At 49.9% G+C, this 21,367-nt stretch overlaps 5 pseudogenes; all 5 read right to left on the bottom strand.

The window, feature by feature from the left end:
* Window positions 1–2,959: 2,959 nt before the first annotated feature.
* On the bottom strand, window positions 2,960–3,077 carry LOC124580609 (annotated as a pseudogene).
* A 4,025-nt stretch (window positions 3,078–7,102) lies between these two features.
* Window positions 7,103–7,220, bottom strand: LOC124580608 (annotated as a pseudogene).
* A 4,021-nt stretch (window positions 7,221–11,241) lies between these two features.
* Window positions 11,242–11,359, bottom strand: LOC124580607 (annotated as a pseudogene).
* Window positions 11,360–15,378: 4,019 nt separating this feature from the next.
* On the bottom strand, window positions 15,379–15,496 carry LOC124580606 (annotated as a pseudogene).
* A 4,025-nt stretch (window positions 15,497–19,521) lies between these two features.
* On the bottom strand, window positions 19,522–19,639 carry LOC124580605 (annotated as a pseudogene).
* Window positions 19,640–21,367: the final 1,728 nt, after the last annotated feature.

Here is a 21,367-nt window from a genome sequence, read left to right as displayed (position 1 = left end):
TCTTACGTTTGATACAGTGGTTTAAAATGCTTGTGGAAGCATCTTTGTCAACACCTGAAAGTTAGTATGAAAAGAGGGCTGGCAGGTGCAGCGACGTAAAAATGAAAAAATGAGATAGAGCCAACAGCACCTTTTTTTTTTTTAAAACGTAATAAACTTTTATTTACAAAATAACAAATACAGTCATGAGATTCCAAGGTATTTTCAATTTCAATTTCAGTTAGTTATCGAGTCTTTTTCTTTTCTTTACTGATATGTAACTTTGTTGCAATTGTCTGTTTCATTATATTTTGTGCATTTGCAGGTTGATTTACACTGTTGCACTGATTTGTAAGTCAGTGGAGCAAGAATATTTCATTTTTCAGTTTTGTTTGCGTTTTTGTTAAATTTTATGGGTTATTGATTCAAACACTTCTAAGTTCTTTACTTTAGGTCGAGTTTTTGGTCTGGTGCCATTATGTGGCTTGTAGCTATTATTAGAGATGTCTTATTGGCTAAGGCTTACATTTAAGAGACAAAGGACAATGACAAATATGTATGAAAGAATATTATATACATATAGCGAGGTGTCCACGAGATGGTGGTTGAGGGGAAGAGAGCGAGAGAGGGAGAGAGAGAGAAATAGAGAGACAGAGAGAGAGAGAGAGAGAGAGAGAGAGAGAGAGAGAGAGAGGGCGATACGGAACACATTTGAAACATAATTAAAGAATAATTCTATAAGTGGACAACTATATTCTAGATAAGTTTAACATGATTAAATATGGATTGAATATAGATGTTTCTTTTGTTAGTCTACTCACATAGTCATCTTCGGCGTAGTGATGTTTCGCACATTTTTAAGAACGCTACCTGGATATGCCCTATATGTGAAGCCGTAGCACTGCGGACACTGTTGTTGCACTGCACAAATTTTATACCGAACTCACATTTAACACACAACACTTTGGGGGCGTTGGAGGGTCTCTGCATCGGTGACGACGGAGGCGTGGAGGACTAGGGGGGGGCGTGGTGTGGCGGCAGCGGTGTCGGCGGCGTCGGCGGCGCCGGCGGCGTCGGCGGCGGCGGCAGCGTCGGCGGCGACGGCGGCGGCAGCGGCAGCGGCGGCGGCGGCGGCGCCGGCGGCGGCGGCGGCGGCGGCGGCGGCAGCGGCGGCGGCGGCGGCGGCGGAGACGTCGGAGGCGGTCGTGGCGTGTGGGGACGGAGGGCGTCCTTGAAGGCGGCGTCCAGCGCTATCTGAAGGTAGTTCTGGAACGTCTGCCTGTAGTTGTTTTTCCGCTTGGCTCGCTTGTGTTCCTCCCAGAGATCGGTGAGGAACTGCACTCCGTCCGTTTGTTTTTTTGCGATTATGGCGTGCGCTGTCATCGCGAACGTCCACATGGTCGCGACGCGTTTGGGACGTGGGAAACCTTTTGCAGCCGGGATCGTGAGGGCTGTGGCTTCTATAGTTCGGTGATCCGCCCTGTTCATGAGCGCCACCATTTTCCTGCATGTCTCCCATATCGCCTGACTTGTCGGACATGTGAAGCGGTGTTCCGCGGTGTCGATCTCGTTGCACACTTCGCAGTGCGGCGACTCGCGCATGGCAATGCGCGCTAGGCGCTCGTTCGTCGGTATCTTGTTGTGTACGACTTTGTACCACGTGTCTCTAGCTTCCGGGGGTATGGCTTTCTCAGAGAGATTCTTCCAGACTTGTGGCCAGTCGTGGTCTGGAAGATTCGTCTCTGTTCTGCTTCTTCCTTGTTTGCCTCTCAGTGCACGATAGATTTTCGCTGCAGTTCTCATCTCTTTCACTGCTAGCGTGGATGAGATGTAGCTACTGTCCATTACTATCTGCTTCAAGTAGCGCATCTTGTAGGGTATTCTACTGACATCTACCGGCGCTTCCCCGGAATCGGGTCTGTGTTCTTTCAGTAGAGACGACGTGGTACAGTCTACACTTCTGTCCTCCATTTGTAGAGCTCGGTGGAGCAACAGTGCCGCGCATTTTCTCGTGACATCTATCAGGCCCAGCCCCCCTTCTTCTCTAGGGAGGGTGCTGGTGGCTTGCGACACTTTGAGAATTTCCCGCCTCCACAGCAGGTAGTATACAGCGCTTCCTATAGACTTCCCTATTTCTGTTGGTACGTTCATGACTTGTGCCATGTACCAAGCCTTCGCCAGGATCGTTTCGTTGATCAGCTGTGCTTTCTGATCCAACGTCAGGTTTCTGTTGGCGTGTGTCCTGACGAGTCCTCTTGTGGTGTTCAGGATGTTCCGCCAGTTCTCTGCGGCCATTTTGAGTGGGCAGGCCTGCAGCTGAACACCTAGAACTTTATATCTGTCGGTCACCTGGTACCATGGTCTGGCCTCTCTCAGTTTCCCGTTCCCTATCGGGACGAGCACGGTTTTTTTGGGGTTGGTTTTGGCCCCAGATGCCTTCCCAAAAGACTCTATTATTGGGAGGACTTTGTCGATGTCCTCTTTACCGTCCACGAAAATGCTCAAGTCATCGGCATATGCCATACATGTCACGTTTATATCGTTCAGCTTGTAGCCGTTGACGGTGGCAGCGAGTTTCCTGAGGACTGGGTCGAGGGCTACTGTGAATAGTGCCATCGACAGTGGGCACCCTTGCCTCACAGATTTCCCCAGTTTTATCGGCGTAGATGTCCAGCCGTTTACAGTAACTCTTGACGTGGCATTTGTTAACATGTTTTTGATGACTTGAGCGAATTCGGAGCCAAAACCCAGTCTTGCCAAGGTCTTCAGCAGGTACCGGTGACCGATCCTGTCGAAGGCCTTTTGGAAGTCTACAGAGATGATCGCTGCAGTCGCTCTGTTGGATGCGGCGTGGGCTATAACGTCTCTGTACGTGCAGACGGCGTCGAAAATGTTTCTGCCTAACACTGCACATGTCTGCCATGGGCTGATTGCTTTTTTGAGGGCGAGCTTCATATTTTCCGCGACGCATTTCGCTACGAGCTTGTAGTCCCGGTGTTCCCAGGCGGTCACCCATCCAAGTACTAACCGGGCCCGATGTTGCTTAACTTCGGTGATCGGACGAGAACCGGTGTTTTCAACATGGTATGGCCGTTGGCGTCCTTATACTGTAGCCGCGCCACAGAAGAAGCGTTCGCCTCTTCTCCCAACACACGCAATCGCCGCTTTCCGTGGCACATTTGACGCAAAGCATGTCTTTCCACCTCGAAGGTGGCGCGGAGTGCGCGCTCGCCTCGGCGTCTCATAGGCGACTGCCGAACCAAGGTGAGGCGCACAACACAGCTGCTGGATGCACCGCCTGTCATTCGTTTGGTGCGTGCGGCCTCCGACACTGGCTGGCGACGCACCTTGTTCCTGTTATCCGGCGCGGGGCTTGCGCGCGGTGTCCTGCTGGACCGACGGAAGCTTTCTCACCTGCCTGACACGCGCCGCGCTTCCAGATATTTGCGTAATTTGCGCGGTGCATTCTCGCCTGCCTCCCCTTCCGTCCCGACTTGTCCCGACTTTGCTCGACTGCCGCTCGCTGCCGCTCGGGTCGCGGTCCATTTGACAGCACAAGCGCGAGAAACGTCTGCGGGAGGACAAATGAATCAATTTATGATTACAAATCGAATTTGGAGCTGTACGCCGCTGCAGAACGATAGGCGCTATCGTATTTCGGAGCATACCGCCCGATTCGTACTGTTTTGTCGTTTTCAAAGACTTCCTGGCAAACTTGGTTAGCACATTCTCCTTCAAACTGAGTTAGTTGCTGCAGTTTCGTTTCTTACGGCCGTTTAAAATGCTTAGGGAAGTCTCTTTGTCACAACAGAAAGGTGGTATGGAAAGAGGGCTGGCAGGAGTAGCGACTAAAAAGCGAAAAACGAACACAGCCAGAGTTCCCAGGCGCTCACCCAACTGAGTCCTAACGTTGTTGCTTCACTTCGGTGATCGGACGAGAACGGAAGATTTTATTTACTTATTTTTTTGTTTGTTTGTTTGCTTGCTTGCTTGCTTGTTTTTGTTTATTTACTTTGTGGAATTTAGCACTGCTACAAAGCAGTAGGCGCTGACGTATTTCAAAACTCATCTGTCGATTCGTAGTGTGTTGTTATTTCCGAGGCGTTCTAGCAATCTTCTTTCGCGCATTCTTGCTCAAACTGAGTCCATTACTGCAATTTCGTATCTTACGTTTGATACAGTGGTTTAAAATGCTTGTGGAAGCATCTTTGTCAACACCTGAAAGTTAGTATGAAAAGAGGGCTGGCAGGTGCAGCGACGTAAAAATGAAAAAATGAGATAGAGCCAACAGCACCTTTTTTTTTTTTAAAACGTAATAAACTTTTATTTACAAAATAACAAATACAGTCATGAGATTCCAAGGTATTTTCAATTTCAATTTCAGTTAGTTATCGAGTCTTTTTCTTTTCTTTACTGATATGTAACTTTGTTGCAATTGTCTGTTTCATTATATTTTGTGCATTTGCAGGTTGATTTACACTGTTGCACTGATTTGTAAGTCAGTGGAGCAAGAATATTTCATTTTTCAGTTTTGTTTGCGTTTTTGTTAAATTTTATGGGTTATTGATTCAAACACTTCTAAGTTCTTTACTTTAGGTCGAGTTTTTGGTCTGGTGCCATTATGTGGCTTGTAGCTATTATTAGAGATGTCTTATTGGCTAAGGCTTACATTTAAGAGACAAAGGACAATGACAAATATGTATGAAAGAATATTATATACATATAGCGAGGTGTCCACGAGATGGTGGTTGAGGGGAAGAGAGCGAGAGAGGGAGAGAGAGAGAAATAGAGAGACAGAGAGAGAGAGAGAGAGAGAGAGAGAGAGAGAGAGAGAGAGGGCGATACGGAACACATTTGAAACATAATTAAAGAATAATTCTATAAGTGGACAACTATATTCTAGATAAGTTTAACATGATTAAATATGGATTGAATATAGATGTTTCTTTTGTTAGTCTACTCACATAGTCATCTTCGGCGTAGTGATGTTTCGCACATTTTTAAGAACGCTACCTGGATATGCCCTATATGTGAAGCCGTAGCACTGCGGACACTGTTGTTGCACTGCACAAATTTTATACCGAACTCACATTTAACACACAACACTTTGGGGGCGTTGGAGGGTCTCTGCATCGGTGACGACGGAGGCGTGGAGGACTAGGGGGGGGCGTGGTGTGGCGGCAGCGGTGTCGGCGGCGTCGGCGGCGCCGGCGGCGTCGGCGGCGGCGGCAGCGTCGGCGGCGACGGCGGCGGCAGCGGCAGCGGCGGCGGCGGCGGCGCCGGCGGCGGCGGCGGCGGCGGCGGCGGCAGCGGCGGCGGCGGCGGCGGCGGAGACGTCGGAGGCGGTCGTGGCGTGTGGGGACGGAGGGCGTCCTTGAAGGCGGCGTCCAGCGCTATCTGAAGGTAGTTCTGGAACGTCTGCCTGTAGTTGTTTTTCCGCTTGGCTCGCTTGTGTTCCTCCCAGAGATCGGTGAGGAACTGCACTCCGTCCGTTTGTTTTTTTGCGATTATGGCGTGCGCTGTCATCGCGAACGTCCACATGGTCGCGACGCGTTTGGGACGTGGGAAACCTTTTGCAGCCGGGATCGTGAGGGCTGTGGCTTCTATAGTTCGGTGATCCGCCCTGTTCATGAGCGCCACCATTTTCCTGCATGTCTCCCATATCGCCTGACTTGTCGGACATGTGAAGCGGTGTTCCGCGGTGTCGATCTCGTTGCACACTTCGCAGTGCGGCGACTCGCGCATGGCAATGCGCGCTAGGCGCTCGTTCGTCGGTATCTTGTTGTGTACGACTTTGTACCACGTGTCTCTAGCTTCCGGGGGTATGGCTTTCTCAGAGAGATTCTTCCAGACTTGTGGCCAGTCGTGGTCTGGAAGATTCGTCTCTGTTCTGCTTCTTCCTTGTTTGCCTCTCAGTGCACGATAGATTTTCGCTGCAGTTCTCATCTCTTTCACTGCTAGCGTGGATGAGATGTAGCTACTGTCCATTACTATCTGCTTCAAGTAGCGCATCTTGTAGGGTATTCTACTGACATCTACCGGCGCTTCCCCGGAATCGGGTCTGTGTTCTTTCAGTAGAGACGACGTGGTACAGTCTACACTTCTGTCCTCCATTTGTAGAGCTCGGTGGAGCAACAGTGCCGCGCATTTTCTCGTGACATCTATCAGGCCCAGCCCCCCTTCTTCTCTAGGGAGGGTGCTGGTGGCTTGCGACACTTTGAGAATTTCCCGCCTCCACAGCAGGTAGTATACAGCGCTTCCTATAGACTTCCCTATTTCTGTTGGTACGTTCATGACTTGTGCCATGTACCAAGCCTTCGCCAGGATCGTTTCGTTGATCAGCTGTGCTTTCTGATCCAACGTCAGGTTTCTGTTGGCGTGTGTCCTGACGAGTCCTCTCGTGGTGTTCAGGATGTTCCGCCAGTTCTCTGCGGCCATTTTGAGTGGGCAGGCCTGCAGCTGAACACCTAGAACTTTATATCTGTCGGTCACCTGGTACCATGGTCTGGCCTCTCTCAGTTTCCCGTTCCCTATCGGGACGAGCACGGTTTTTTTGGGGTTGGTTTTGGCCCCAGATGCCTTCCCAAAAGACTCTATTATTGGGAGGACTTTGTCGATGTCCTCTTTACCGTCCACGAAAATGCTCAAGTCATCGGCATATGCCATACATGTCACGTTTATATCGTTCAGCTTGTAGCCGTTGACGGTGGCAGCGAGTTTCCTGAGGACTGGGTCGAGGGCTACTGTGAATAGTGCCATCGACAGTGGGCACCCTTGCCTCACAGATTTCCCCAGTTTTATCGGCGTAGATGTCCAGCCGTTTACAGTAACTCTTGACGTGGCATTTGTTAACATGTTTTTGATGACTTGAGCGAATTCGGAGCCAAAACCCAGTCTTGCCAAGGTCTTCAGCAGGTACCGGTGACCGATCCTGTCGAAGGCCTTTTGGAAGTCTACAGAGATGATCGCTGCAGTCGCTCTGTTGGATGCGGCGTGGGCTATAACGTCTCTGTACGTGCAGACGGCGTCGAAAATGTTTCTGCCTAACACTGCACATGTCTGCCATGGGCTGATTGCTTTTTTGAGGGCGAGCTTCATATTTTCCGCGACGCATTTCGCTACGAGCTTGTAGTCCCGGTGTTCCCAGGCGGTCACCCATCCAAGTACTAACCGGGCCCGATGTTGCTTAACTTCGGTGATCGGACGAGAACCGGTGTTTTCAACATGGTATGGCCGTTGGCGTCCTTATACTGTAGCCGCGCCACAGAAGAAGCGTTCGCCTCTTCTCCCAACACACGCAATCGCCGCTTTCCGTGGCACATTTGACGCAAAGCATGTCTTTCCACCTCGAAGGTGGCGCGGAGTGCGCGCTCGCCTCGGCGTCTCATAGGCGACTGCCGAACCAAGGTGAGGCGCACAACACAGCTGCTGGATGCACCGCCTGTCATTCGTTTGGTGCGTGCGGCCTCCGACACTGGCTGGCGACGCACCTTGTTCCTGTTATCCGGCGCGGGGCTTGCGCGCGGTGTCCTGCTGGACCGACGGAAGCTTTCTCACCTGCCTGACACGCGCCGCGCTTCCAGATATTTGCGTAATTTGCGCGGTGCATTCTCGCCTGCCTCCCCTTCCGTCCCGACTTGTCCCGACTTTGCTCGACTGCCGCTCGCTGCCGCTCGGGTCGCGGTCCATTTGACAGCACAAGCGCGAGAAACGTCTGCGGGAGGACAAATGAATCAATTTATGATTACAAATCGAATTTGGAGCTGTACGCCGCTGCAGAACGATAGGCGCTATCGTATTTCGGAGCATACCGCCCGATTCGTACTGTTTTGTCGTTTTCAAAGACTTCCTGGCAAACTTGGTTAGCACATTCTCCTTCAAACTGAGTTAGTTGCTGCAGTTTCGTTTCTTACGGCCGTTTAAAATGCTTAGGGAAGTCTCTTTGTCACAACAGAAAGGTGGTATGGAAAGAGGGCTGGCAGGAGTAGCGACTAAAAAGCGAAAAACGAACACAGCCAGAGTTCCCAGGCGCTCACCCAACTGAGTCCTAACGTTGTTGCTTCACTTCGGTGATCGGACGAGAACGGAAGATTTTATTTACTTATTTTTTTGTTTGTTTGCTTGCTTGCTTGCTTGTTTTTGTTTATTTACTTTGTGGAATTTAGCACTGCTACAAAGCAGTAGGCGCTGACGTATTTCAAAACTCATCTGTCGATTCGTAGTGTGTTGTTATTTCCGAGGCGTTCTAGCAATCTTCTTTCGCGCATTCTTGCTCAAACTGAGTCCATTACTGCAATTTCGTATCTTACGTTTGATACAGTGGTTTAAAATGCTTGTGGAAGCATCTTTGTCAACACCTGAAAGTTAGTATGAAAAGAGGGCTGGCAGGTGCAGCGACGTAAAAATGAAAAAATGAGATAGAGCCAACAGCACCTTTTTTTTTTTTAAAACGTAATAAACTTTTATTTACAAAATAACAAATACAGTCATGAGATTCCAAGGTATTTTCAATTTCAATTTCAGTTAGTTATCGAGTCTTTTTCTTTTCTTTACTGATATGTAACTTTGTTGCAATTGTCTGTTTCATTATATTTTGTGCATTTGCAGGTTGATTTACACTGTTGCACTGATTTGTAAGTCAGTGGAGCAAGAATATTTCATTTTTCAGTTTTGTTTGCGTTTTTGTTAAATTTTATGGGTTATTGATTCAAACACTTCTAAGTTCTTTACTTTAGGTCGAGTTTTTGGTCTGGTGCCATTATGTGGCTTGTAGCTATTATTAGAGATGTCTTATTGGCTAAGGCTTACATTTAAGAGACAAAGGACAATGACAAATATGTATGAAAGAATATTATATACATATAGCGAGGTGTCCACGAGATGGTGGTTGAGGGGAAGAGAGCGAGAGAGGGAGAGAGAGAGAAATAGAGAGACAGAGAGAGAGAGAGAGAGAGAGAGAGAGAGAGAGAGAGAGAGGGCGATACGGAACACATTTGAAACATAATTAAAGAATAATTCTATAAGTGGACAACTATATTCTAGATAAGTTTAACATGATTAAATATGGATTGAATATAGATGTTTCTTTTGTTAGTCTACTCACATAGTCATCTTCGGCGTAGTGATGTTTCGCACATTTTTAAGAACGCTACCTGGATATGCCCTATATGTGAAGCCGTAGCACTGCGGACACTGTTGTTGCACTGCACAAATTTTATACCGAACTCACATTTAACACACAACACTTTGGGGGCGTTGGAGGGTCTCTGCATCGGTGACGACGGAGGCGTGGAGGACTAGGGGGGGGCGTGGTGTGGCGGCAGCGGTGTCGGCGGCGTCGGCGGCGCCGGCGGCGTCGGCGGCGGCGGCAGCGTCGGCGGCGACGGCGGCGGCAGCGGCAGCGGCGGCGGCGGCGGCGCCGGCGGCGGCGGCGGCGGCGGCGGCGGCAGCGGCGGCGGCGGCGGCGGCGGAGACGTCGGAGGCGGTCGTGGCGTGTGGGGACGGAGGGCGTCCTTGAAGGCGGCGTCCAGCGCTATCTGAAGGTAGTTCTGGAACGTCTGCCTGTAGTTGTTTTTCCGCTTGGCTCGCTTGTGTTCCTCCCAGAGATCGGTGAGGAACTGCACTCCGTCCGTTTGTTTTTTTGCGATTATGGCGTGCGCTGTCATCGCGAACGTCCACATGGTCGCGACGCGTTTGGGACGTGGGAAACCTTTTGCAGCCGGGATCGTGAGGGCTGTGGCTTCTATAGTTCGGTGATCCGCCCTGTTCATGAGCGCCACCATTTTCCTGCATGTCTCCCATATCGCCTGACTTGTCGGACATGTGAAGCGGTGTTCCGCGGTGTCGATCTCGTTGCACACTTCGCAGTGCGGCGACTCGCGCATGGCAATGCGCGCTAGGCGCTCGTTCGTCGGTATCTTGTTGTGTACGACTTTGTACCACGTGTCTCTAGCTTCCGGGGGTATGGCTTTCTCAGAGAGATTCTTCCAGACTTGTGGCCAGTCGTGGTCTGGAAGATTCGTCTCTGTTCTGCTTCTTCCTTGTTTGCCTCTCAGTGCACGATAGATTTTCGCTGCAGTTCTCATCTCTTTCACTGCTAGCGTGGATGAGATGTAGCTACTGTCCATTACTATCTGCTTCAAGTAGCGCATCTTGTAGGGTATTCTACTGACATCTACCGGCGCTTCCCCGGAATCGGGTCTGTGTTCTTTCAGTAGAGACGACGTGGTACAGTCTACACTTCTGTCCTCCATTTGTAGAGCTCGGTGGAGCAACAGTGCCGCGCATTTTCTCGTGACATCTATCAGGCCCAGCCCCCCTTCTTCTCTAGGGAGGGTGCTGGTGGCTTGCGACACTTTGAGAATTTCCCGCCTCCACAGCAGGTAGTATACAGCGCTTCCTATAGACTTCCCTATTTCTGTTGGTACGTTCATGACTTGTGCCATGTACCAAGCCTTCGCCAGGATCGTTTCGTTGATCAGCTGTGCTTTCTGATCCAACGTCAGGTTTCTGTTGGCGTGTGTCCTGACGAGTCCTCTCGTGGTGTTCAGGATGTTCCGCCAGTTCTCTGCGGCCATTTTGAGTGGGCAGGCCTGCAGCTGAACACCTAGAACTTTATATCTGTCGGTCACCTGGTACCATGGTCTGGCCTCTCTCAGTTTCCCGTTCCCTATCGGGACGAGCACGGTTTTTTTGGGGTTGGTTTTGGCCCCAGATGCCTTCCCAAAAGACTCTATTATTGGGAGGACTTTGTCGATGTCCTCTTTACCGTCCACGAAAATGCTCAAGTCATCGGCATATGCCATACATGTCACGTTTATATCGTTCAGCTTGTAGCCGTTGACGGTGGCAGCGAGTTTCCTGAGGACTGGGTCGAGGGCTACTGTGAATAGTGCCATCGACAGTGGGCACCCTTGCCTCACAGATTTCCCCAGTTTTATCGGCGTAGATGTCCAGCCGTTTACAGTAACTCTTGACGTGGCATTTGTTAACATGTTTTTGATGACTTGAGCGAATTCGGAGCCAAAACCCAGTCTTGCCAAGGTCTTCAGCAGGTACCGGTGACCGATCCTGTCGAAGGCCTTTTGGAAGTCTACAGAGATGATCGCTGCAGTCGCTCTGTTGGATGCGGCGTGGGCTATAACGTCTCTGTACGTGCAGACGGCGTCGAAAATGTTTCTGCCTAACACTGCACATGTCTGCCATGGGCTGATTGCTTTTTTGAGGGCGAGCTTCATATTTTCCGCGACGCATTTCGCTACGAGCTTGTAGTCCCGGTGTTCCCAGGCGGTCACCCATCCAAGTACTAACCGGGCCCGATGTTGCTTAACTTCGGTGATCGGACGAGAACCGGTGTTTTCAACATGGTATGGCCGTTGGCGTCCTTATACTGTAGCCGCGCCACAGAAGAAGCGTTCGCCTCTTCTCCCAACACACGCAATCGCCGCTTTCCGTGGCACATTTGACGCAAAGCATGTCTTTCCACCTCGAAGGTGGCGCGGAGTGCGCGCTCGCCTCGGCGTCTCATAGGCGACTGCCGAACCAAGGTGAGGCGCACAACACAGCTGCTGGATGCACCGCCTGTCATTCGTTTGGTGCGTGCGGCCTCCGACACTGGCTGGCGACGCACCTTGTTCCTGTTATCCGGCGCGGGGCTTGCGCGCGGTGTCCTGCTGGACCGACGGAAGCTTTCTCACCTGCCTGACACGCGCCGCGCTTCCAGATATTTGCGTAATTTGCGCGGTGCATTCTCGCCTGCCTCCCCTTCCGTCCCGACTTGTCCCGACTTTGCTCGACTGCCGCTCGCTGCCGCTCGGGTCGCGGTCCATTTGACAGCACAAGCGCGAGAAACGTCTGCGGGAGGACAAATGAATCAATTTATGATTACAAATCGAATTTGGAGCTGTACGCCGCTGCAGAACGATAGGCGCTATCGTATTTCGGAGCATACCGCCCGATTCGTACTGTTTTGTCGTTTTCAAAGACTTCCTGGCAAACTTGGTTAGCACATTCTCCTTCAAACTGAGTTAGTTGCTGCAGTTTCGTTTCTTACGGCCGTTTAAAATGCTTAGGGAAGTCTCTTTGTCACAACAGAAAGGTGGTATGGAAAGAGGGCTGGCAGGAGTAGCGACTAAAAAGCGAAAAACGAACACAGCCAGAGTTCCCAGGCGCTCACCCAACTGAGTCCTAACGTTGTTGCTTCACTTCGGTGATCGGACGAGAACGGAAGATTTTATTTACTTATTTTTTTGTTTGTTTGCTTGCTTGCTTGCTTGTTTTTGTTTATTTACTTTGTGGAATTTAGCACTGCTACAAAGCAGTAGGCGCTGACGTATTTCAAAACTCATCTGTCGATTCGTAGTGTGTTGTTATTTCCGAGGCGTTCTAGCAATCTTCTTTCGCGCATTCTTGCTCAAACTGAGTCCATTACTGCAATTTCGTATCTTACGTTTGATACAGTGGTTTAAAATGCTTGTGGAAGCATCTTTGTCAACACCTGAAAGTTAGTATGAAAAGAGGGCTGGCAGGTGCAGCGACGTAAAAATGAAAAAATGAGATAGAGCCAACAGCACCTTTTTTTTTTTTAAAACGTAATAAACTTTTATTTACAAAATAACAAATACAGTCATGAGATTCCAAGGTATTTTCAATTTCAATTTCAGTTAGTTATCGAGTCTTTTTCTTTTCTTTACTGATATGTAACTTTGTTGCAATTGTCTGTTTCATTATATTTTGTGCATTTGCAGGTTGATTTACACTGTTGCACTGATTTGTAAGTCAGTGGAGCAAGAATATTTCATTTTTCAGTTTTGTTTGCGTTTTTGTTAAATTTTATGGGTTATTGATTCAAACACTTCTAAGTTCTTTACTTTAGGTCGAGTTTTTGGTCTGGTGCCATTATGTGGCTTGTAGCTATTATTAGAGATGTCTTATTGGCTAAGGCTTACATTTAAGAGACAAAGGACAATGACAAATATGTATGAAAGAATATTATATACATATAGCGAGGTGTCCACGAGATGGTGGTTGAGGGGAAGAGAGCGAGAGAGGGAGAGAGAGAGAAATAGAGAGACAGAGAGAGAGAGAGAGAGAGAGAGAGAGAGAGAGAGAGAGGGCGATACGGAACACATTTGAAACATAATTAAAGAATAATTCTATAAGTGGACAACTATATTCTAGATAAGTTTAACATGATTAAATATGGATTGAATATAGATGTTTCTTTTGTTAGTCTACTCACATAGTCATCTTCGGCGTAGTGATGTTTCGCACATTTTTAAGAACGCTACCTGGATATGCCCTATATGTGAAGCCGTAGCACTGCGGACACTGTTGTTGCACTGCACAAATTTTATACCGAACTCACATTTAACACACAACACTTTGGGGGCGTTGGAGGGTCTCTGCATCGGTGACGACGGAGGCGTGGAGGACTAGGGGGGGGCGTGGTGTGGCGGCAGCGGTGTCGGCGGCGTCGGCGGCGCCGGCGGCGTCGGCGGCGGCGGCAGCGTCGGCGGCGACGGCGGCGGCAGCGGCAGCGGCGGCGGCGGCGGCGCCGGCGGCGGCGGCGGCGGCGGCGGCGGCAGCGGCGGCGGCGGCGGCGGCGGAGACGTCGGAGGCGGTCGTGGCGTGTGGGGACGGAGGGCGTCCTTGAAGGCGGCGTCCAGCGCTATCTGAAGGTAGTTCTGGAACGTCTGCCTGTAGTTGTTTTTCCGCTTGGCTCGCTTGTGTTCCTCCCAGAGATCGGTGAGGAACTGCACTCCGTCCGTTTGTTTTTTTGCGATTATGGCGTGCGCTGTCATCGCGAACGTCCACATGGTCGCGACGCGTTTGGGACGTGGGAAACCTTTTGCAGCCGGGATCGTGAGGGCTGTGGCTTCTATAGTTCGGTGATCCGCCCTGTTCATGAGCGCCACCATTTTCCTGCATGTCTCCCATATCGCCTGACTTGTCGGACATGTGAAGCGGTGTTCCGCGGTGTCGATCTCGTTGCACACTTCGCAGTGCGGCGACTCGCGCATGGCAATGCGCGCTAGGCGCTCGTTCGTCGGTATCTTGTTGTGTACGACTTTGTACCACGTGTCTCTAGCTTCCGGGGGTATGGCTTTCTCAGAGAGATTCTTCCAGACTTGTGGCCAGTCGTGGTCTGGAAGATTCGTCTCTGTTCTGCTTCTTCCTTGTTTGCCTCTCAGTGCACGATAGATTTTCGCTGCAGTTCTCATCTCTTTCACTGCTAGCGTGGATGAGATGTAGCTACTGTCCATTACTATCTGCTTCAAGTAGCGCATCTTGTAGGGTATTCTACTGACATCTACCGGCGCTTCCCCGGAATCGGGTCTGTGTTCTTTCAGTAGAGACGACGTGGTACAGTCTACACTTCTGTCCTCCATTTGTAGAGCTCGGTGGAGCAACAGTGCCGCGCATTTTCTCGTGACATCTATCAGGCCCAGCCCCCCTTCTTCTCTAGGGAGGGTGCTGGTGGCTTGCGACACTTTGAGAATTTCCCGCCTCCACAGCAGGTAGTATACAGCGCTTCCTATAGACTTCCCTATTTCTGTTGGTACGTTCATGACTTGTGCCATGTACCAAGCCTTCGCCAGGATCGTTTCGTTGATCAGCTGTGCTTTCTGATCCAACGTCAGGTTTCTGTTGGCGTGTGTCCTGACGAGTCCTCTCGTGGTGTTCAGGATGTTCCGCCAGTTCTCTGCGGCCATTTTGAGTGGGCAGGCCTGCAGCTGAACACCTAGAACTTTATATCTGTCGGTCACCTGGTACCATGGTCTGGCCTCTCTCAGTTTCCCGTTCCCTATCGGGACGAGCACGGTTTTTTTGGGGTTGGTTTTGGCCCCAGATGCCTTCCCAAAAGACTCTATTATTGGGAGGACTTTGTCGATGTCCTCTTTACCGTCCACGAAAATGCTCAAGTCATCGGCATATGCCATACATGTCACGTTTATATCGTTCAGCTTGTAGCCGTTGACGGTGGCAGCGAGTTTCCTGAGGACTGGGTCGAGGGCTACTGTGAATAGTGCCATCGACAGTGGGCACCCTTGCCTCACAGATTTCCCCAGTTTTATCGGCGTAGATGTCCAGCCGTTTACAGTAACTCTTGACGTGGCATTTGTTAACATGTTTTTGATGACTTGAGCGAATTCGGAGCCAAAACCCAGTCTTGCCAAGGTCTTCAGCAGGTACCGGTGACCGATCCTGTCGAAGGCCTTTTGGAAGTCTACAGAGATGATCGCTGCAGTCGCTCTGTTGGATGCGGCGTGGGCTATAACGTCTCTGTACGTGCAGACGGCGTCGAAAATGTTTCTGCCTGACACTGCACATGTCTGCCATGGGCTGATTGCTTTTTTGAGGGCGAGCTTCATATTTTCCGCGACGCATTTCGCTACGAGCTTGTAGTCCCGGTGTTCCCAGGCGGTCACCCATCCAAGTACTAACCGGGCCCGATGTTGCTTAACTTCGGTGATCGGACGAGAACCGGTGTTTTCAACATGGTATGGCCGTTGGCGTCCTTATACTGTAGCCGCGCCACAGAAGAAGCGTTCGCCTCTTCTCCCAACACACGCAATCGCCGCTTTCCGTGGCACATTTGACGCAAAGCATGTCTTTCCACCTCGAAGGTGGCGCGGAGTGCGCGCTCGCCTCGGCGTCTCATAGGCGACTGCCGAACCAAGGTGAGGCGCACAACACAGCTGCTGGATGCACCGCCTGTCATTCGTTTGGTGCGTGCGGCCTCCGACACTGGCTGGCGACGCACCTTGTTCCTGTTATCCGGCGCGGGGCTTGCGCGCGGTGTCCTGCTGGACCGACGGAAGCTTTCTCACCTGCCTGACACGCGCCGCGCTTCCAGATATTTGCGTAATTTGCGCGGTGCATTCTCGCCTGCCTCCCCTTCCGTCCCGACTTGTCCCGACTTTGCTCGACTGCCGCTCGCTGCCGCTCGGGTCGCGGTCCATTTGACAGCACAAGCGCGAGAAACGTCTGCGGGAGGACAAATGAATCAATTTATGATTACAAATCGAATTTGGAGCTGTACGCCGCTGCAGAACGATAGGCGCTATCGTATTTCGGAGCATACCGCCCGATTCGTACTGTTTTGTCGTTTTCAAAGACTTCCTGGCAAACTTGGTTAGCACATTCTCCTTCAAACTGAGTTAGTTGCTGCAGTTTCGTTTCTTACGGCCGTTTAAAATGCTTAGGGAAGTCTCTTTGTCACAACAGAAAGGTGGTATGGAAAGAGGGCTGGCAGGAGTAGCGACTAAAAAGCGAAAAACGAACACAGCCAGAGTTCCCAGGCGCTCACCCAACTGAGTCCTAACGTTGTTGCTTCACTTCGGTGATCGGACGAGAACGGAAGATTTTATTTACTTATTTTTTTGTTTGTTTGCTTGCTTGCTTGCTTGTTTTTGTTTATTTACTTTGTGGAATTTAGCACTGCTACAAAGCAGTAGGCGCTGACGTATTTCAAAACTCATCTGTCGATTCGTAGTGTGTTGTTATTTCCGAGGCGTTCTAGCAATCTTCTTTCGCGCATTCTTGCTCAAACTGAGTCCATTACTGCAATTTCGTATCTTACGTTTGATACAGTGGTTTAAAATGCTTGTGGAAGCATCTTTGTCAACACCTGAAAGTTAGTATGAAAAGAGGGCTGGCAGGTGCAGCGACGTAAAAATGAAAAAATGAGATAGAGCCAACAGCACCTTTTTTTTTTTTAAAACGTAATAAACTTTTATTTACAAAATAACAAATACAGTCATGAGATTCCAAGGTATTTTCAATTTCAATTTCAGTTAGTTATCGAGTCTTTTTCTTTTCTTTACTGATATGTAACTTTGTTGCAATTGTCTGTTTCATTATATTTTGTGCATTTGCAGGTTGATTTACACTGTTGCACTGATTTGTAAGTCAGTGGAGCAAGAATATTTCATTTTTCAGTTTTGTTTGCGTTTTTGTTAAATTTTATGGGTTATTGATTCAAACACTTCTAAGTTCTTTACTTTAGGTCGAGTTTTTGGTCTGGTGCCATTATGTGGCTTGTAGCTATTATTAGAGATGTCTTATTGGCTAAGGCTTACATTTAAGAGACAAAGGACAATGACAAATATGTATGAAAGAATATTATATACATATAGCGAGGTGTCCACGAGATGGTGGTTGAGGGGAAGAGAGCGAGAGAGGGAGAGAGAGAGAAATAGAGAGACAGAGAGAGAGAGAGAGAGAGAGAGAGAGAGAGAGAGAGAGAGAGAGGGCGATACGGAACACATTTGAAACATAATTAAAGAATAATTCTATAAGTGGACAACTATATTCTAGATAAGTTTAACATGATTAAATATGGATTGAATATAGATGTTTCTTTTGTTAGTCTACTCACATAGTCATCTTCGGCGTAGTGATGTTTCGCACATTTTTAAGAACGCTACCTGGATATGCCCTATATGTGAAGCCGTAGCACTGCGGACACTGTTGTTGCACTGCACAAATTTTATACCGAACTCACATTTAACACACAACACTTTGGGGGCGTTGGAGGGTCTCTGCATCGGTGACGACGGAGGCGTGGAGGACTAGGGGGGGGCGTGGTGTGGCGGCAGCGGTGTCGGCGGCGTCGGCGGCGCCGGCGGCGTCGGCGGCGGCGGCAGCGTCGGCGGCGACGGCGGCGGCAGCGGCAGCGGCGGCGGCGGCGGCGCCGGCGGCGGCGGCGGCGGCGGCGGCGGCAGCGGCGGCGGCGGCGGCGGCGGAGACGTCGGAGGCGGTCGTGGCGTGTGGGGACGGAGGGCGTCCTTGAAGGCGGCGTCCAGCGCTATCTGAAGGTAGTTCTGGAACGTCTGCCTGTAGTTGTTTTTCCGCTTGGCTCGCTTGTGTTCCTCCCAGAGATCGGTGAGGAACTGCACTCCGTCCGTTTGTTTTTTTGCGATTATGGCGTGCGCTGTCATCGCGAACGTCCACATGGTCGCGACGCGTTTGGGACGTGGGAAACCTTTTGCAGCCGGGATCGTGAGGGCTGTGGCTTCTATAGTTCGGTGATCCGCCCTGTTCATGAGCGCCACCATTTTCCTGCATGTCTCCCATATCGCCTGACTTGTCGGACATGTGAAGCGGTGTTCCGCGGTGTCGATCTCGTTGCACACTTCGCAGTGCGGCGACTCGCGCATGGCAATGCGCGCTAGGCGCTCGTTCGTCGGTATCTTGTTGTGTACGACTTTGTACCACGTGTCTCTAGCTTCCGGGGGTATGGCTTTCTCAGAGAGATTCTTCCAGACTTGTGGCCAGTCGTGGTCTGGAAGATTCGTCTCTGTTCTGCTTCTTCCTTGTTTGCCTCTCAGTGCACGATAGATTTTCGCTGCAGTTCTCATCTCTTTCACTGCTAGCGTGGATGAGATGTAGCTACTGTCCATTACTATCTGCTTCAAGTAGCGCATCTTGTAGGGTATTCTACTGACATCTACCGGCGCTTCCCCGGAATCGGGTCTGTGTTCTTTCAGTAGAGACGACGTGGTACAGTCTACACTTCTGTCCTCCATTTGTAGAGCTCGGTGGAGCAACAGTGCCGCGCATTTTCTCGTGACATCTATCAGGCCCAGCCCCCCTTCTTCTCTAGGGAGGGTGCTGGTGGCTTGCGACACTTTGAGAATTTCCCGCCTCCACAGCAGGTAGTATACAGCGCTTCCTATAGACTTCCCTATTTCTGTTGGTACGTTCATGACTTGTGCCATGTACCAAGCCTTCGCCAGGATCGTTTCGTTGATCAGCTGTGCTTTCTGATCCAACGTCAGGTTTCTGTTGGCGTGTGTCCTGACGAGTCCTCTCGTGGTGTTCAGGATGTTCCGCCAGTTCTCTGCGGCCATTTTGAGTGGGCAGGCCTGCAGCTGAACACCTAGAACTTTATATCTGTCGGTCACCTGGTACCATGGTCTGGCCTCTCTCAGTTTCCCGTTCCCTATCGGGACGAGCACGGTTTTTTTGGGGTTGGTTTTGGCCCCAGATGCCTTCCCAAAAGACTCTATTATTGGGAGGACTTTGTCGATGTCCTCTTTACCGTCCACGAAAATGCTCAAGTCATCGGCATATGCCATACATGTCACGTTTATATCGTTCAGCTTGTAGCCGTTGACGGTGGCAGCGAGTTTCCTGAGGACTGGGTCGAGGGCTACTGTGAATAGTGCCATCGACAGTGGGCACCCTTGCCTCACAGATTTCCCCAGTTTTATCGGCGTAGATGTCCAGCCGTTTACAGTAACTCTTGACGTGGCATTTGTTAACATGTTTTTGATGACTTGAGCGAATTCGGAGCCAAAACCCAGTCTTGCCAAGGTCTTCAGCAGGTACCGGTGACCGATCCTGTCGAAGGCCTTTTGGAAGTCTACAGAGATGATCGCTGCAGTCGCTCTGTTGGATGCGGCGTGGGCTATAACGTCTCTGTACGTGCAGACGGCGTCGAAAATGTTTCTGCCTGACACTGCACATGTCTGCCATGGGCTGATTGCTTTTTTGAGGGCGAGCTTCATATTTTCCGCGACGCATTTCGCTACGAGCTTGTAGTCCCGGTGTTCCCAGGCGGTCACCCATCCAAGTACTAACCGGGCCCGATGTTGCTTAACTTCGGTGATCGGACGAGAACCGGTGTTTTCAACATGGTATGGCCGTTGGCGTCCTTATACTGTAGCCGCGCCACAGAAGAAGCGTTCGCCTCTTCTCCCAACACACGCAATCGCCGCTTTCCGTGGCACATTTGACGCAAAGCATGTCTTTCCACCTCGAAGGTGGCGCGGAGTGCGCGCTCGCCTCGGCGTCTCATAGGCGACTGCCGAACCAAGGTGAGGCGCACAACACAGCTGCTGGATGCACCGCCTGTCATTCGTTTGGTGCGTGCGGCCTCCGACACTGGCTGGCGACGCACCTTGTTCCTGTTATCCGGCGCGGGGCTTGCGCGCGGTGTCCTGCTGGACCGACGGAAGCTTTCTCACCTGCCTGACACGCGCCGCGCTTCCAGATATTTGCGTAATTTGCGCGGTGCATTCTCGCCTGCCTCCCCTTCCGTCCCGACTTGTCCCGACTTTGCTCGACTGCCGCTCGCTGCCGCTCGGGTCGCGGTCCATTTGACAGCACAAGCGCGAGAAACGTCTGCGGGAGGACAAATGAATCAATTTATGATTACAAATCGAATTTGGAGCTGTACGCCGCTGCAGAACGATAGGCGCTATCGTATTTCGGAGCATACCGCCCGATTCGTACTGTTTTGTCGTTTTCAAAGACTTCCTGGCAAACTTGGTTAGCACATTCTCCTTCAAACTGAGTTAGTTGCTGCAGTTTCGTTTCTTACGGCCGTTTAAAATGCTTAGGGAAGTCTCTTTGTCACAACAGAAAGGTGGTATGGAAAGAGGGCTGGCAGGAGTAGCGACTAAAAAGCGAAAAACGAACACAGCCAGAGTTCCCAGGCGCTCACCCAACTGAGTCCTAACGTTGTTGCTTCACTTCGGTGATCGGACGAGAACGGAAGATTTTATTTACTTATTTTTTTGTTTGTTTGCTTGCTTGCTTGCTTGTTTTTGTTTATTTACTTTGTGGAATTTAGCACTGCTACAAAGCAGTAGGCGCTGACGTATTTCAAAACTCATCTGTCGATTCGTAGTGTGTTGTTATTTCCGAGGCGTTCTAGCAATCTTCTTTCGCGCATTCTTGCTCAAACTGAGTCCATTACTGCAATTTCGTATCTTACGTTTGATACAGTGGTTTAAAATGCTTGTGGAAGCATCTTTGTCAACACCTGAAAGTTAGTATGAAAAGAGGGCTGGCAGGTGCAGCGACGTAAAAATGAAAAAATGAGATAGAGCCAACAGCACCTTTTTTTTTTTTAAAACGTAATAAACTTTTATTTACAAAATAACAAATACAGTCATGAGATTCCAAGGTATTTTCAATTTCAATTTCAGTTAGTTATCGAGTCTTTTTCTTTTCTTTACTGATATGTAACTTTGTTGCAATTGTCTGTTTCATTATATTTTGTGCATTTGCAGGTTGATTTACACTGTTGCACTGATTTGTAAGTCAGTGGAGCAAGAATATTTCATTTTTCAGTTTTGTTTGCGTTTTTGTTAAATTTTATGGGTTATTGATTCAAACACTTCTAAGTTCTTTACTTTAGGTCGAGTTTTTGGTCTGGTGCCATTATGTGGCTTGTAGCTATTATTAGAGATGTCTTATTGGCTAAGGCTTACATTTAAGAGACAAAGGACAATGACAAATATGTATGAAAGAATATTATATACATATAGCGAGGTGTCCACGAGATGGTGGTTGAGGGGAAGAGAGCGAGAGAGGGAGAGAGAGAGAAATAGAGAGACAGAGAGAGAGAGAGAGAGAGAGAGAGAGAGAGAGA

This window comes from Schistocerca americana, unplaced genomic scaffold, assembly GCF_021461395.2.
Source record: "Schistocerca americana isolate TAMUIC-IGC-003095 unplaced genomic scaffold, iqSchAmer2.1 HiC_scaffold_338, whole genome shotgun sequence".
In the NCBI taxonomy this organism is placed as follows: domain Eukaryota; kingdom Metazoa; phylum Arthropoda; class Insecta; order Orthoptera; family Acrididae; genus Schistocerca; species Schistocerca americana.
This window is presented reverse-complemented; position numbering and strand designations above follow the sequence as displayed.